General features: G+C 39.1%; 2 long non-coding RNA genes across 6 annotated transcripts; both read left to right on the forward strand.

Annotated features, from left to right (window-relative positions):
* Positions 1-3,143: 3,143 nt before the first annotated feature.
* Positions 3,144-5,337, forward strand: LOC131606800 (uncharacterized). Of its 3 annotated transcripts, none has more exons than XR_009285045.1 (4): positions 3,144-3,614; positions 4,349-4,524; positions 4,619-4,674; positions 4,876-5,337. It is a non-coding gene; the product is annotated as an uncharacterized LOC131606800 (long non-coding RNA). The 3 variants fall into 3 exon arrangements; XR_009285044.1 differs by having other exon boundaries at positions 4,385-4,524; XR_009285046.1 differs by having other exon boundaries at positions 4,463-4,524.
* A 7,645-nt stretch (positions 5,338-12,982) lies between these two features.
* LOC131606802 (uncharacterized) lies at positions 12,983-15,115 on the forward strand. 3 transcript variants are annotated; one of them, XR_009285048.1, is made up of 4 exons: positions 12,983-13,453; positions 14,224-14,363; positions 14,459-14,514; positions 14,716-15,115. It is a non-coding gene; the product is annotated as an uncharacterized LOC131606802 (long non-coding RNA). The 3 variants fall into 3 exon arrangements; XR_009285049.1 differs by having other exon boundaries at positions 14,302-14,363; XR_009285047.1 differs by having other exon boundaries at positions 12,983-14,363.
* The last annotated feature ends 2,928 nt before the right edge of the window (positions 15,116-18,043 follow it).

The following is an 18,043-nucleotide window of genomic DNA, read 5'->3' on the forward strand; positions in this document are numbered from 1 at the left end:
TAGTTGGTTGGATTTCCTTGCCGACTAAGTTCTGGTCCTCTTCCTGGAATGCATATTGTTTCAGACATCTGGTCCACAAGGTTAGCACAGTTAGACACATGTTGCCTGTAGAAACACCTCTCATGCTCTGTCAATTAGAGTGGTTCTCCTAAAAATTCATTGATTGAATCTCTATCAAATGCCACAGTTTTCCCTCTCACAAATGACTGACATGTGTAGGCCACTGATTCATCCGTGGTTTTGATAGCATTCGCGTAGAATTCCTTCACTATATCATAATCAATGACCGTGTGTGGTTCAAACACACGTTGCCAGTTCCTATGCTCAAGGTAATCCCACATAATAGCAAAGGGCCCTCCTCCTTGTCCTAAGGTAGCAACCAACTTCTCAGTTAAGATGGTTCGGGAACCCAATTCTTTGAACCTGTCTGCTTGAGCCTGGCCCAAGAATCGATTAGCCTGGTCGATCGAAGCACGTGCTTCTCTAGGACCAGAACTTGTTGACTTGGTGCGTACTCTCTTGGAAGGGTTCATCTGCAATTACCACAATAAATAAGAATGCAACAGATAGTGTGTTAGGACCATAAAGTCAAAATAAAATCCCCCCTAGCATCAACCTTGCCTTTCATTTGGTCCATCTCCCTCTCGAATAGCAGCTTGATCTTGTTCATAGTTCTCCATGATTCTTCTTCTGTGAGCTCTTGTCAGATATCGGTGTGGAGGAATCGTCTTGACTGATCTGATGGAGAGGAAGAGTGGTAAGAGTCTTGGTAACCATGGATGCACATGCATGAATGCAAAAATGTTAATGAAGATGCAAATGTATCATAAATCAGGATCAAGGATCAAGGCCTCTTGGATAACAGCTTCTCATGGTCAATAAGATATGGTCGAATCCTTCAGATTCAGAGGTTCGACGTTGCTTTCTGGATAAATAGCTTGTGCATAAGTCAAATAAGTTCGAATCCTCCAGATTCAGAGGTTCGACGTTGATTCTGATATGTAACTGATGTAGAACTTTTGTATAAGTCAAATGTCCCAGGATCAAAGGTTCGACGCCTTTTATTAAATAGCAGAAATCCGTGTATGATGAAGGTCAAGTTTCCTGTCCCATCCTAATCTCACGGGTATGTAGTCTAGACACGGACAAGTGGTTCCTAATGGTCACCAGGGTTAACGATTCCCATGGGGTACAATATGTTTGAGGCACAAACGTGCCAGACACAATGTTCCATGAAAGAACCTCGCCTGGTTGTGGTACCCCATGTCAAGCTCGATCGTATCAAACGCTACGGGAGTTGACATGAGCATCCACACTAATCCTATGTGTCACTGGCCTGGGAAGTGGGCCTTTTACCTCAAAAAAACCCCCCACCTGCAAAACAAATCAGGAAAAATATGTGGCCCCACGGGGACCCATAATATAGTCCAGATGCATGCGGAAAGTAAACATGATATGCAAACAGGAAATAGACATGATATACAAACATATATACAAAATGTAAACACATAAACAAATAAATAAACACCCAATAAAAGAAACAAACAAAGGCTAGGATCGACTCGCTAAGAATGGACCAGCACAGGTCTATCAACATCCCCAGCAGAGTCGCCAGCTGTCGCACGCTCGCGAAATGTGAACAGAGTCGCCACTAATATATTTATCCCAAAGAGGGAAAGGAATATCAGAAAACCTAATATGAATAAGAACGAGGCCTTTCGACCAGAGATAGGGTACGGGAGTCGGTTACGCGAGGGGAAGGTACTAGCACCCCTCACGCCCATCGTACTCGATGGTATCCACCTATGTTTGTTGCTATCTAAAGGGTGCATAAATCTAAAGCTTAATTACTGAGGGAATGCATGCAAAGGAAAGAAAAGAAACACGGGGAAAATAAGGTTTATAAATAGTTGTGCTCGCTTAGGCCCCGCGACCTAATGCCTACGTATCCTTTTCAGGAATCAGAGCGCCGTAGTTCGGCTCTTTAGTTTTTGCTTGTTTGTGTTTTTTAGTTGAACAGTTACATTCGCACTCCGCTGCTCGACCTCTGGAGTCTTAAGCTGGGAATGGAGCGGAAATAACGTGTCCGATTAAGTGAAAGAATGCCTCGGAGGCGAGATAAAGAAGAGAGAGATTTGTCGAGCGTTTTGGGTGTACCCCTTAAACAAGGGAGACTCGAATTACTCTTGATGGTGCTTTTTAAGATTGGGAATTTCCACTCAAGTGATCCCCTTAAACAAGAGGGACGAGAGTTTCCATTCCCTTTTTCATTAGTCAAGCATTTATTAGTCATTTTTTAAGTGTTTTCTTGGTATTTTTTAAGGGAAATTAAGTCAAGTATTTGTTAAGTGTTTTAAAGTTGAAAAGGAAAAGAAATGGGAAACTAGCCTAATATGAATTAACTAGCCTAATGTTATCATGGGAATTTCTAGATCCTAATGTTATCATGGTTTCTACCTAAGGTTAGGATTAAAAAGGAAACATGGAAATAAAGTCATATTAGAAGCAATAATTTGAGAATGACACAATGGTACAAAATTACACACAAGCATGAAGTAACAAGTCAAAATATAGTACCAAAAATGAATTAAAAATACTACTATTTTTTATTGATTTTTATGGGAGAAATTGAATTTCAAATCAAGTAAAGAGACTAAAAACAAATAGCCTAAAACTAATATTTTTTATGATTATTTTTATATGTCAAAACTTGTGCTAAAAGTCTAAAAAATAAGGGAAAAATAGTCATCTTATTGCCTAAAAGAAAGTGTGAAAAATTCTAAGTAAAAAGACCTAAAATTCTAGCAATTTTGAATAGAGTCAGGGGGTGTATGTTGATTTTATTATGGTGAATAGCAATGGGCGCAGGGCCCGTGGGAGTTAGGCCCGGCAGAAATTATTGTCAGTTTTTTTATTCATAAAAAAGAACATGGGCCCTCAGGAGGTGTGTAGATAGCGAACAGGCCCAGAATGGATTGTCTTTGTTGCTGAGTTTCAGGATTGGCATGGGCCACATGGGGTGAATAGCGAGGCCCAAGAATCGTTTTGTTCAGATTTTATGATCCAATTTGTTTTATCTCATTTTTTTTAATCATCCAAAAAATAAGTTAAAAGAAAATTAAAGATTAATTAAAAAGGAAAAATTGAAAGGGGAATAGGGTTTGTTTGCGCCGTTTCACATTCTCAGACTAAACATTCTCTATTCGTATCTCTCACTCAAAACAGTCGCCGGAAATCGCTTCCGCCGTACCGGAGGCGGCGGAGCTTGAGGTTTCACCCAATAAGACCTCGATCCCCGCTCTCCTTCTCACTCTGATCAACAATCCACCCTTAAATTTGTCCGATTCTTTCTCCATTCCTCTAAATCTAAGCAAATAGAAAATCCTAGGTTTAACTAAAAACTTAATTGAATGTTAATGGTGAGGAATCCGAGATCGAGACCATAGGGTTATGAATAGGAATGCTCGTTCTGTATCGTGGCATAAAGAAAAGTAGCAAAAAGTGGCATAAAGATGAAGTTCGAATGGTTTACCTGGTATGAAGAATGCGCTTGAGAAAAAGAGAATACCAGAGAGGCGGCTCCAGTTACTTGGCGAAATAAACACGATCTTCAGGTAATTTCTCGATTGCGTACTTCTACTTCTCGTTCTTTCCTTCTCTTCTTCTTTTTGAATTTTGCGACTTTTTTTCTGAAATTCTGAATGGATTTGCGAGGTGGTTGTTGATGTTCTGCGAGCTTGAGATTGAAAGATTAAGGCGTGTTGAAGTTGTTGCTTGAGGGTTGAAGGATGAAGATAGCGGAGAGTTGAGGATTGAAGGTTTAGCTCAACCATTCAGAGCTTCCATTGATGAAGCTCTGACAGTTATGAATTCCTGAGCTTTAGTTAGGTTAGGGAGATGAAGGCAATGGTGAAGATTGAGAGAGAGAATTTGAGAGAGAGTGATGAAATGGATGAAAGATGAATGGTGCGTGTGTATACAAAAATGGTGGAGGGGGTGGTCAACCTTGAATGAAGGTGATGAGGTTTGAATATATAGAGATTGAGAGGGAGAAAGAGTTAGTTAGAGAGGAGTTTGAGATTCTGAGCCATTGGATTAGAGGAAGTTAGTTATGAGATTAAGGGTGAGGATTGGACAGTTGTGGAAGTTAGAATCAGTTGGGAAATTCTGTTATTTCTGTTTTTGATGAGCTGGAAGTTAGTTACAAACTGTTATGACAGTTAGTTAGGTTGGTTAGAATATGCTCTAGCAGTTGGTTTTTGTATTGAATTTTCTGCCTCATTTTGCCAGTTGAATATGCACTGATGCAGTATAACTGCTCCTTTTGTATCTGCTCTCTTTTTTTTAGTCCCAATGATTGATTGCTTGAACCGTATTTGAATAGCCTTCTGATTGTGGAATTTTGGCTCTGAATATGATATGTATTGCTTGGGTTTTGAATCCAATGGGATGCTGAATGAAGGGATATATGTATGGCTGTGTATGTTCTTGGAACTGTTTTCCTTGGCTTTTTCTTTTGGAATGGTATGGTTCAACTCCTTTTTTATTTGCTGAATATACCTGTTAAATTGATCTTTGGGATTCATTCGGTTCGTCAAACCGTTTTTTTTTTGTGCAGAGTGTGAGCTGCGGGTCCTTTTAATTTGCAGCAAAGTCGTGATTTGAATTGTGCAGGTCAGTTCAAATGATAAAGGAAAATAGTGAATCTGTTAGGAAAATGGTTAATTTAAACTTGGAGTTTGCAATGAATGTCTTTATGCAAGATACATGTTAGGGTGACTTGAATAATTATGGTAGAAAGGACTGCTGAACTGATTTACGTGGTCCTCTTTTATTAATGCTCTTTGATATGTTCCTCTGTTTTGGATTGTGCAGGTTGTTCAGGAATGCATGAGTGACAGTAACATGGACCATGGCTGATGATTGTATGGTGTAGACCTTTGGTACATGGACATATATTGGGTGAATGCTTATGTATGTGTGATATGGGGATGGTGTCGATTAGTGCAATGTTATTTAATGCAGCTTTTCTTTTCTGTTTTGTCTAATGGTGCAGGTTTAGCACATAGCAACTTGTATAACACATTTATTCAACACTTGGATGACAATGGTTATATGATGCATTTAATTCAATTGATACAAGGAGGTCAAAATGAAGATGAATGAAGAGGCTTTGAAGAGAATAAGATATAAGCCTTAGGATTAATGTAAAATAATAATGAAGTGATAAAAATATTGTTTGGTTTGGTTTTCAAATGCATATGAAAGTTTTGAATATGTAATGGATTCTTGAGTTTGAATTCTTTGTACTGTTGCCCTTCTACATCATGATATAAATCCATTGTTGAAATTTGAAATTTGGGTCTCCTTTTCCAAACTTTAGATGAACATGATATAATGAAGACCAAAACACTTAAAAATACTCTCCAATGCCCTTTTTCAACATTTAGATCTTTCTCTTCGGGATTCAATGTTCCATCAAAAGCAAAGAGTGGATCCAAACTTATATGAATGAGCCATGTCGAATCGGGAATCAATCCACACCTGCACTTTTAATCTCCCCAAGCAATCAACTTTATAGCTTGTAATAGAAACACCAATATAATCCAATGGCTTGCAATAGAAGGAAGATATGTGATCCACGATAGAATTAATAATTGTAATTCAAGAGGATCTTAAGGCACACCATGAGCAAACCTCAATTCCTATGAATAGATATTATGACCACCAACTTGGGAAATAGACCTTGATTCCAAATAATCATCTGGCCCAATCCTATTAACCATTTGGATACTTCGTTGCAGAACCTTTAAACCAATGACCCCATGATGTATAAGATGTGAATGAATAGTTGTATAGAGACATATGCAAATGAAATAAAATGACCTAGTATGACCGAATGAAATTTAGGAGTTTAACCCATGCATGATAAGCAGATGAATTGGGAAGCATAAGCCAGTTAGAAATAAAATAGATGGGCAAATTCTGGGGTGCAACAGCTGCCCCTATTTAATCATCTTAAACCTGAAAGTGAGATTGGCGCTAGCCTTTTGAGCATTTAAGGTAGAAGAAGATTAAATACCAGAAGAACCTGAAAATTTGCCTGATGAGAGATAAGATCCTCTGGGGAAGAAATGGTGTCAAATCCACTGAGGAAGATTGTATCAACTCTGGATTGAACAGATTAACTCTGGGTTAGAAATGAAATAGAACTCAACTCTGGGTTGAAGAAGAAAACTTGGTCGACTCTGGGTCGAAGAATGAAGGGAAGTTAACTCTGGGTTGGATAAGGGATTGGATAATAACTATGGGTTGAAAGAGGAAAGATGAACAATTAGAAATAACCGTCAACTCTGGGTTGAGTGGGAAAGACAAGAGATAACCGTCAACTCTGGGTTGAGTGGGAAATGAGAGAAGATAACCGTCAACTCGGGGTTGAGTGAGAAAAGACAAAAGATAACCGTCAACTCTGGGTTGAGTGGGAAGAGACAAAAGATAACCGTCAACTCTGGGTTGAGTGGGAAAAGACATCAATAAGAAATAACCGTCAACTCTGGGTTGAGTGGGAAGAGACAAAAGATAACCGTCAACTCTGGGTTGAGTGGAAAAAAGAAATTAACTAGAAATGGCCGTCAACTCTGGGTTGAGTGGGAAAGAGAAAAGATAACCGCCAACTCTGGGTTGAGTGGGAAAGGACAAAAGATAACCTTCAACTCTAGGCTGAGAGGGAGAAAAGAAATCAATAAAGGATGACCTTCAACTCTGGGTTGAGTGGGAGAAGATAATTAACTCGGGGTTAAAAGGTGAAAGGAAAATCAACTCTGGGTTGAACACAAGAACATCATCTCTGGGTTGAAGAAAGATGAACATGATTGACTATGGGAGATGACACCACAATGGTAACTCTGCGTGATCCAGTGGAATATCAATTGAATGCTTTGTTGGGACCTCATCCGATGAGTAACTTGGCTTATGCTTCATATGCAATGTTTGATTTATTTGTGCACTTCTAGAGATGCAATGCTATAGATTCTATATGCAGTGTACTGATTGATTATGGTTTCTGCTTCTGTGGGGAATAGATTAGGCAGAGTTCTGAAACTCTGTTTGAGGATCAAGGTGGGGTGGATGCCCCTGCTTTATTGATGATTGGATCATTGAGGGAGATATGCCAATGAGAATGCAATGATATATATGATGAATGTATGATCATGAATGGAATGATGGTTTCCAAGGTACAAGGGATGGATGGAGAATGCCTTTGCGGAAAGGTCACAGCTTGTGAAAGTATTGATGAAGGTGAGGTGTGACTCCTTGACACCTATCTTGATATCTGACACTTGTTTGAAGATGAAGAAGTGAATTGTTACTAGCTTGCCCCAGCTTGTAGGCTCTCTTGAGAAAGAACTCTGATATGCTTGAATCATGGAGATTTGTAATGGTCTGCCCCAGTGTAGATCAAGGAATGAATGCCCCAGATTGAAAGGAACTCTTCCATCGAATGGATTCTTCAGATAGTTTGCTCAATGGGTGCTCAACCTTTGCCCTTGTAAGATTACTCGATGGAATTTCAATGTTGAACTTTCCTTGGTATCAAGTACTTGCTTTCAAATTAGAGACAATTCTGTTTTGAAAGAGATAATGAGAATGCAATGCACATGTTAATCTCAAAGGAGAAGTTTTGTTTTTCAAAATGTTGTACTAATACTAACACAAATGACACAGCAACAATAGGAGTCAGTTTAACATGATTTTAAAGTTTGTATGCTTTCAGAACGAACCCTGCTTCAATTAGGACTTTCGAGGGTTGTAACGTGGTCGGGTTCACGATTTGAGAAACAAAGGATAAAGGCTCAAGTTCTACTTAACCCACCCCTTCTTCATGATGTTCTCCAGTCCTACGTTCAGCTAGTTCGACACGAGTATTCGCCCTTCAGGAAGCATTGTGATGGATGAAGATCCTTTATGACTTTGATGGAGGCGGCATCCACCCTTTAGTGCTCTTGTTGTTGGTAACAACAACTTGTCCCTTGGAGGATTTTTGTTCTTGTTCTTTTCTTTTGCTTTCCCTAACTTTTGCCTGGACAAAAAGTTTCTTTTTATTTTTGTTTTCATTGTCCAGCGGGATATGCCCTAATTTTTGCCTAAGTCATTTGCTTCAAAGCTTTTCTTTCTTTTGACTTTTTCTTTGACTTAGCGGGCTATTGTCTCTTTCTTTTTTTGATCATGATTCATAACTTTCTTTCATTCTTTTCTTTTTGTCTCATTCGGGAACAAGTTGTATGACTTTTGTGATTGACTTGATGAAAAGGTTGTGACTGCCTTCTTCTCAGTAGATGAGAGACGTCCATTGTGGATTGTGCTCTTCTTCTTTGTTGTGAGAAATGATATATGATTGATCCTCTGATGGAATACCTGAAAGTTGAGTGCTCGGTCGCATTAACTGAAGACTACCCTGCCCCTGGTTAAGATTGAGGGTTTTGTATATTTGAAAAGAAACTACTACTCCTTAGGCTCAAAGGGGTTGACGAGGGTTTCACTCCCTTATAACTCCAATGTTTGGGAATTGAAACAATGCCTGTACATCGTCAGCAGGATTTTTGTTCCAAAAGCATACAATTAGTAGTTCATGTGTTTTTTGATTTTCATCATTCTCCTTTTTTTAGTTGCTTAAGACAAATGAGTTGAATATCAATGAACATAATGACAAAGATGAAATGATTTGAGAAAAACATGTATATTGCATTATTTTTATTTATTCAAACAGAATGAGTTTCTTACAATGAGAAGTACTTGATAACAACAAAAGTAATACAATTGAAAATACTAAAGAAATCTATACAATGGACAGCTTGGCCTTATTCTAATGCAAATGAAATATTCTCTGACAAACATAAAGTCTTCATGGTCCACTGGTGGAAGCTCCATTGTGAGGTGGCATGGGATTATTAATCACATTAGGTGCCGCAGGTGCAAACTCAATCTCTTTTGCGTCAAGCAAATCCTGAACCTTGTCTTTTAGAACTCTGTACTCTTCAGTAGTGTGATCGGATCCTCCTGAGTGGAATTCACACTTGGCACTAATTTTGTAATTTGGAGGGAGAGGATCAGGAGGAGGCCTAGCTTCCACTAATTGAACCAGTTTGAGGTCGAGCAAGCGAGCAAGAAGTTGGCTATAAGACATTGGTACACGATCATACACCCTTTTTGGCCTATTCTGCCTCTGTTGACCTTGTCTTTGTTGATAACCTTGTTGTTGGAAACCTTGTTGTTGATAAGGGACCCAAGGTTGTTGACCAACAGGTGCCACATAAGCTTGAGGAGCGGTGGCGGTCACTTGATAGCAGGGAGCTTGATCTTGAGCAGAAACAACACTAGTCTCGCCTTCTTTCTTCTTGATGAAATTACCTTGAGGCTTCTTGTACCCATATTGATTAGCAGCAGCATTGGCGGGATTCTGGATCTTACCAATTTTCAAGCCATTCTCAATTCTCTCACCAATCCTGACTAGATCGGAGAAACCAGAAGAAACACTACCCACCATTCTTTCATAATAGTGTCCTTGAAGAGTATTCATGAACATATCAACCAGTTCGGATTCAGAAAGTGGTGGATTAACCTGAGCAGCCATTTCTCTCCACCTTTGGGCATATTCTTTGAATGTCTCATTGGTCCTTTGCAATTGATTATGTAGTTGCAACCTAGTCGGTGCCATGTTAATGTTGTATTGATATTGTTTGAGAAAGGCATCTGACAAGTCCTTCCAAGATCGGATCCTATTACGCTCCAGATTCATATACCAGTTCAAAGATGCCCCAGACAAGCTATCTTGAAAGCAATGGATGAGCAATGAGTCATTGTGAATGTGAGAAGCCATCTTACGACAATACATGATGATATGGCTCTTTGGACAGCTCAAACCCTTGTACTTCTGAAAGTCGGGAGTCTTGAACTTGGGAGGAATAACCAGATTAGGAACTAAGCACATCTCTTCAGCGTCCATTCCATAGGCACTAAAACCTTCAATGGCTTGAATCCTTTCCTCAAGGATTTGGTACTTCTCAGCAGATCTCTCAACGGGTTGAGCTCTTTCAGTAGTTGGTATTGGATGCATTTCTGGATTGGCAAATTGAGGACCACAGAAAGCAGGATAAGGAATCTCTGTATGAGGAGGTGGAGCAGGAAATGGGAAAACAGGCCCAGTCATAGTTGGCACTCCAGAAGTTAAGGGCATGGGTCCTCCTTGGTTTGAAGCTCCAAGAGTATCAGCAGTCATGAAGCTAAATGGCATCCCAAGAGTAGCATTAGTCCTTGATTGGAACTCAGGTGGATTAGTAGAAGGTGGAATGACATCAGGTTGACTAGCAGCAGCTTGATTAGCACCAGCAGGAATCTCTTGTGCAACTGGAATCCTTTCATTTCTCAAAGCTTGGAGGGCTTCTAAAATAGCACCAACCTTGCCTTTCATTTGGTCCATCTCCTCTCGAATAGCAGCTTGATCTTGTTCATAGTTCTCCATGATTCTTCTTCTGTGAGCTCTTGTCAGATATCGGTGTGGAGGAATCGTCTTGACTGATCTGATGGAGAGGAAGAGTGGTAAGAGTCTTGGTAACCATGGATGCACATGCATGAATGCAAAAATGTTAATGAAGATGCAAATGTATCATAAATCAGGATCAAGGATCAAGGCCTCTTGGATAACAGCTTCTCATGGTCAATAAGATATGGTCGAATCCTCCAGATTCAGAGGTTCGACGTTGCTTTCTGGATAAATAGCTTGTGCATAAGTCAAATAAGTTCGAATCCTCCAGATTCAGAGGTTCGACGTTGATTCTGATATGTAACTGATGTAGAACTTTTGTATAAGTCAAATGTCCCAGGATCAAAGGTTCGACGCCTTTTATTAAATAGCAGAAATCCGTGTATGATGAAGGTCAAGTTTCCTGTCCCATCCTAATCTCACGGGTATGTAGTCTAGACACGGACAAGTGGTTCCTAATGGTCACCAGGGTTAACGATTCCCATGGGGTACAATATGTTTGAGGCACAAACGTGCCAGACACAATGTTCCATGAAAGAACCTCGCCTGGTTGTGGTACCCCATGTCAAGCTCGATCGTATCAAACGCTACGGGAGTTGACATGAGCATCCACACTAATCCTATGTGTCACTGGCCTGGGAAGTGGGCCTTTTACCTCAAAAAAACCCCCCACCTGCAAAACAAATCAGGAAAAATATGTGGCCCCACGGGGACCCATAATATAGTCCAGATGCATGCGGAAAGTAAACATGATATGCAAACAGGAAATAGACATGATATACAAACATATATACAAAATGTAAACACATAAACAAATAAATAAACACCCAATAAAAGAAACAAACAAAGGCTAGGATCGACTCGCTAAGAATGGACCAGCACAGGTCTATCAACATCCCCAGCAGAGTCGCCAGCTGTCGCACGCTCGCGAAATGTGAACAGAGTCGCCACTAATATATTTATCCCAAAGAGGGAAAGGAATATCAGAAAACCTAATATGAATAAGAACGAGGCCTTTCGACCAGAGATAGGGTACGGGAGTCGGTTACGCGAGGGGAAGGTACTAGCACCCCTCACGCCCATCGTACTCGATGGTATCCACCTATGTTTGTTGCTATCTAAAGGGTGCATAAATCTAAAGCTTAATTACTGAGGGAATGCATGCAAAGGAAAGAAAAGAAACACGGGGAAAATAAGGTTTATAAATAGTTGTGCTCGCTTAGGCCCCGCGACCTAATGCCTACGTATCCTTTTCAGGAATCAGAGCGCCGTAGTTCGGCTCTTTAGTTTTTGTTTGTTTGTGTTTTTTAGTTGAACAGTTACATTCGCACTCCGCTGCTCGACCTCTGGAGTCTTAAGCTGGGAATGGAGCGGAAATAACGTGTCCGATTAAGTGAAAGAATGCCTCGGAGGCGAGATAAAGAAGAGAGAGATTTGTCGAGCGTTTTGGGTGTACCCCTTAAACAAGGGATACTCGAATTACTCTTGTTGGTGCTTTTTAAGATTGGGAATTTCCACTCAAGTGATCCCCTTAAACAAGAGGGACGAGAGTTTCCATTCCCTTTTTCATTAGTCAAGCATTTATTAGTCATTTTTTAAGTGTTTTCTTGGTATTTTTTAAGGGAAATTAAGTCAAGTATTTGTTAAGTGTTTTAAAGTTGAAAAGGAAAAGAAATGAGAAACTAGCCTAATATGAATTAACTAGCCTAATGTTATCATGGGAATTTCTAGATCCTAATGTTATCATGGTTTCTACCTAAGGTTAGGATTAAAAAGGAAACATGGAAATAAAGTCATATTAGAAGCAATAATTTGAGAATGACACAATGGTACAAAATTACACACAAGCATGAAGTAACAAGTCAAAATATAGTACCAAAAATGAATTAAAAATACTACTATTTTTTATTGATTTTTATGGGAGAAATTGAATTTCAAATCAAGTAAAGAGACTAAAAACAAATAGCCTAAAACTAATATTTTTTATGATTATTTTTATATGTCAAAACTTGTGCTAAAAGTCTAAAAAATAAGGGAAAAATAGTCATCTTATTGCCTAAAAGAAAGTGTGAAAAATTCTAAGTAAAAAGACCTAAAATTCTAGCAATTTTGAATAGAGTCATGGGGTGTATGTTGATTTTATTATGGTGAATAGCAATGGGCGCAGGGCCCGTGGGAGTTAGGCCCGGCAGAAATTATTGTCAGTTTTTTTATTCATAAAAAAGAACATGGGCCCTCAGGAGGTGTGTAGATAGCGAACAGGCCCAGAATGGATTGTCTTTGTTGCTGAGTTTCAGGATTGGCATGGGCCACATGGGGTGAATAGCGAGGCCCAAGAATCGTTTTGTTCAGATTTTATGATCCAATTTGTTTTATCTCATTTTTTTTAATCATCCAAAAAATAAGTTAAAAGAAAATTAAAGATTAATTAAAAAGGAAAAATTGAAAGGGGAATAGGGTTTGTTTGCGCCGTTTCACATTCTCAGACTAAACATTCTCTATTCGTATCTCTCACTCAAAACAGTCGCCGGAAATCGCTTCCGCCGTACCGGAGGCGGCGGAGCTTGAGGTTTCACCCAATAAGACCTCGATCCCCGCTCTCCTTCTCACTCTGATCAACAATCCACCCTTAAATTTGTCCGATTCTTTCTCCATTCCTCTAAATCTAAGCAAATAGAAAAACCTAGGTTTAACTAAAAACTTAATTGAATGTTAATGGTGAGGAATCCGAGATCGAGACCATAGGGTTATGAATAGTAATGCTCGTTCTGTATCGTGGCATAAAGAAAAGTAGCAAAAAGTGGCATAAAGATGAAGTTCGAATGGTTTACCTGGTATGAAGAATGCGCTTGAGAAAAAGAGAATACCAGAGAGGCGGCTCCAGTTACTTGGCGAAATAAACACGATCTTCAGGTAATTTCTCGATTGCGTACTTCTACTTCTCGTTCTTTCCTTCTCTTCTTCTTTTTGAATTTTGCGACTTTTTTTCTGAAATTCTGAATGGATTTGCGAGGTGGTTGTTGATGTTCTGCGAGCTTGAGATTGAAAGATTAAGACGTGTTGAAGTTGTTGCTAGAGGGTTGAAGGATGAAGATAGCGGAGAGTTGAGGATTGAAGGTTTAGCTCAACCGTTCAGAGCTTCCATTGATGAAGCTCTGACAGTTATGAATTCCTGAGCTTTAGTTAGGTTAGGGAGATGAAGGCAATGGTGAAGATTGAGAGAGAGAATTTGAGAGAGAGTGATGAAATGGATGAAAGATGAATGGTGCGTGTGTATACAAAAATGGTGGAGGGGGTGGTCAACCTTGAATGAAGGTGATGAGGTTTGAATATATAGAGATTGAGAGGGAGAAAGAGTTAGTTAGAGAGGAGTTTAAGATTCTGAGCCATTGGATTAGAGGAAGTTAGTTATGAGATTAAGGGTGAGGATTGGACAGTTGTGGAAGTTAGAATCAGTTGGGAAATTCTGTTGTTTCTGTTTTTGATGAGCTGGAAGTTAGTTACAAACTGTTATGACAGTTAGTTAGGTTGGTTAGAATATGCTCTAGCAGTTGGTTTTTGTATTGAATTTTCTGCCTCATTTTGCCAGTTGAATATGCACTGATGCAGTATAACTGCTCCTTTTGTATCTGCTCTCTTTTTTTTAGTCCCAATGATTGATTGCTTGAACCGTATTTGAATAGCCTTCTGATTGTGGAATTTTGGCTCTGAATATGATATGTATTGCTTGGGTTTTGAATCCAATGGGATGCTGAATGAAGGGATATATGTATGGCTGTGTATGTTCTTGGAACTGTTTTCCTTGGCTTTTTCTTTTGGAATGGTATGGTTCAACTCCTTTTTTATTTGCTGAATATACCTGTTAAATTGATCTTTGGGATTCATTCGGTTCGTCAAACCGTTTTTTTTTTTGTGCAGAGTGTGAGCTGCGGGTCCTTTTAATTTGCAGCAAAGTCGTGATTTGAATTGTGCAGGTCAGTTCAAATGATAAAGGAAAATAGTGAATCTGTTAGGAAAATGGTTAATTTAAACTTGGAGTTTGCAATGAATGTCTTTATGCAAGATACATGTTAGGGTGACTTGAATAATTATGGTAGAAAGGACTGCTGAACTGATTTACGTGGTCCTCTTTTATTAATGCTCTTTGATATGTTCCTCTGTTTTGGATTGTGTAGGTTGTTCAGGAATGCATGAGTGACAGTAACATGGACCATGGCTGATGATTGTATGGTGTAGACCTTTGGTACATGGACATATATTGGGTGAATGCTTATGTATGTGTGATATGGGGATGGTGTCGATTAGTGCAATGTTATTTAATGCAGCTTTTCTTTTCTGTTTTGTCTAATGGTGCAGGTTTAGCACATAGCAACTTGTATAACACATTTATTCAACACTTGGATGACAATGGTTATATGATGCATTTAATTCAATTGATACAAGGAGGTCAAAATGAAGATGAATGAAGAGGCTTTGAAGAGAATAAGATATAAGCCTTAGGATTAATGTAAAATAATAATGAAGTGATAAAAATATTGTTTGGTTTGGTTTTCAAATGCATATGAAAGTTTTGAATATGTAATGGATTCTTTGTTAGACGCTGGCCTTAGGATCTAGAGGGGGGGTGAATAGATCTTTCACAGTTTTGCGGAATTAATTGAACTTTAAGCGGAAGTAATTCTGAATCGACTCGCGTCTATTCCGAACCACTATTGAAACGATTGTATATGTGTTAAAACCACTAACCAGCTTGAGATAAACGATAAGAGAATACACTATAGAATCAATACGTCGCTCTATTGAAAATCAATTAACTTCTTATATGATGAACGACGTTTGCAATGCAGTAATAGTGAGAGAAGCAAAAACACAAACACTTGGTGATAATGATCAAATTGATGGTGATTCAATGTGTGATGGATTGTGATGTTTATATAAGTTCTTAATTCACAATCTTAACACTTGAATCGTTGATCAATTTGCTATTATAACCAAATATGAACAGAACGTAAATGAAAAGGTAAAGGCGACAAGAACACGATATTTGTTTAGGCAGTTCGTCGATCGTCCTCGCTACGACTACGTCTGCCCCCAATTCCAAACCGAAATTGGGAAATCTTTCATTAATGTTGAAAGCAGTTTATACAAAGAAGATAACAAAGCGATAAACCATAAACCAATTATGTCGATCCTTTGAATCTTCTTCCCCCTTAATCTTGAGTCAGATCAAGGTGATCCAAGAGCTTCACTTGATCCCTTTTCTGCAGTGTCTTGAATTGCCTTGAACCCTTGTTCTTGAATCTTCACACTCAGATGGATCCTCGATGAAACCTCTTGATAAAAACCCCCAAGAAACACCTATCTTGGAGGACAAAACCCTCGGATTTTATTCACCAAAAACCCCACAAATCTTCACCCACTAGGAATCTTCAATTCCGTTCCATGGATGTTATCGAACTCGATCACTAACCCTCAACGCAAGAATGATTATGTGTAATTGTGTTGGAGATGACGAAGAACGAAGATGAGAAGCCTTTGTGTATCTTTCAGTCTTTGGTGTTGTGAAGCAATAATGAACCTTGGACAATATATATAGTTGCTGGTATGTTGGAGCAGAGAAAACACATAATTTGGGAAGTTTTCAGCAAATAGGTTGACCTACTTTAGTGCTTAGGTCGACCTAACAGAAGCAGAGTTGAAATTGTCCCAGTTAGGTTGACCTGTTAGGTTGGCCTAAAATCTGTTAGGTTGACCTGCTGAAGGTTTAGGTCGACCTAAAGTCAGTTAGGTTGACCTGTTGAAGGTTTAGGTCGACCTAAAGTCAGTTATTTCCAGTTAGGTCGACCTGTTGAAGGTTTAGGTCGACCTAAAGTCAGTTGAAATGCATTTTTGTGACTTTTCTTCAGTTTAGGTCGACCTAGGAGTGTGGGTAGGTCGACCTAACAGTGACATGTGTAAATCCCTTCAGTTTAGGTCGACCTGGGAGTGTGGGTAGGTCGACCTAACAGTGACCTTGTCAGTTTTGCTGAGTTTGCTCTGGTTTTGAGTCGACCTAGGGCTTTGCTTGGTCGACCTAACAGATGTAATACCATTTTCTGAGTGATTTGAGCTTCATAATCTTCCATTGTCTTGAGTCATTCATTTATGCTTTTGTATTTGGTTGCTTGTGATGTTTGCCATGAATCAAAAACTCATTTGTGAGTGTATGCTTGTTCTTACATTCTTGAGTTTGAATTCTTTGTACTGTTGCCCTTCTACATCATGATATAAATCCATTGTTGAAATTTGAAATTTGGGTCTCCTTTTCCAAACTTTAGATGAACATGATATAATGAAGACCAAAACACTTAAAAATACTCTCCAATGCCCTTTTTCAACATTTAGATCTTTCTCTTCGGGATTCAATGTTCCATCAAAAGAAAAGAGTGGATCCAAACTTATATGAATGAGCCATGTCGAATCGGGAATCAATCCACACCTGCACTTTTAATCTCCCCAAGCAATCAACTTCATAGCTTGTAATAGAAACACCAATATAATCCAATGGCTTGCAATAGAAGGAAGATATGTGATCCACGATAGAATTAATAATTGTAATTCAAGAGGATCTTAAGGCACACCATGAGCAAACCTCAATTCCTATGAATAGATATTATGACCACCAACTTGGGAAATAGACCTTGATTCCAAATAATCATCTGGCCCAATCCTATTAACCATTTGGATACTTCGTTGCAGAACCTTTAAACCAATGACCCCATGATGTATAAGATGTGAATGAATAGTTGTATAGAGACATATGCAAATGAAATAAAATGACCTAGTATGACCGAATGAAATTTAGGAGTTTAACCCATGCATGATAAGCAGATGAATTGGGAAGCATAAGCCAGTTAGAAATAAAATAGATGGGCAAATTTTGGGGTGCAACAGCTGCCCCTATTTAATCATCTTAAACCTGAAAGTGAGATTGGCGCTAGCCTTTTGAGCATTTAAGGTAGAAGAAGATTAAATACCAGAAGAACCTGAAAATTTGCCTGATGAGAGATAAGATCCTCTGGGGAAGAAATGGTGTCAAATCCACTGAGGAAGATTGTATCAACTCTGGATTGAACAGATTAACTCTGGGTTAGAAATGAAATAGAACTCAACTCTGGGTTGAAGAAGAAAACTTGGTCGACTCTGGGTCGAAGAATGAAGGGAAGTTAACTCTGGGTTGGATAAGGGATTGGATAATAACTATGGGTTGAAAGAGGAAAGATGAACAATTAGAAATAACCGTCAACTCTGGGTTGAGTGGGAAAGACAAGAGATAACCGTCAACTCTGGGTTGAGTGGGAAATGAGAGAAGATAACCGTCAACTCGGGGTTGAGTGAGAAAAGACAAAAGATAACCGTCAACTCTGGGTTGAGTGGGAAGAGACAAAAGATAACCGTCAACTCTGGGTTGAGTGGGAAAAGACATCAATAAGAAATAACCGTCAACTCTGGGTTGAGTGGGAA

This window comes from Vicia villosa, linkage group LG5, assembly GCF_029867415.1.
Source record: "Vicia villosa cultivar HV-30 ecotype Madison, WI linkage group LG5, Vvil1.0, whole genome shotgun sequence".
NCBI lineage: Eukaryota > Viridiplantae > Streptophyta > Magnoliopsida > Fabales > Fabaceae > Vicia > Vicia villosa.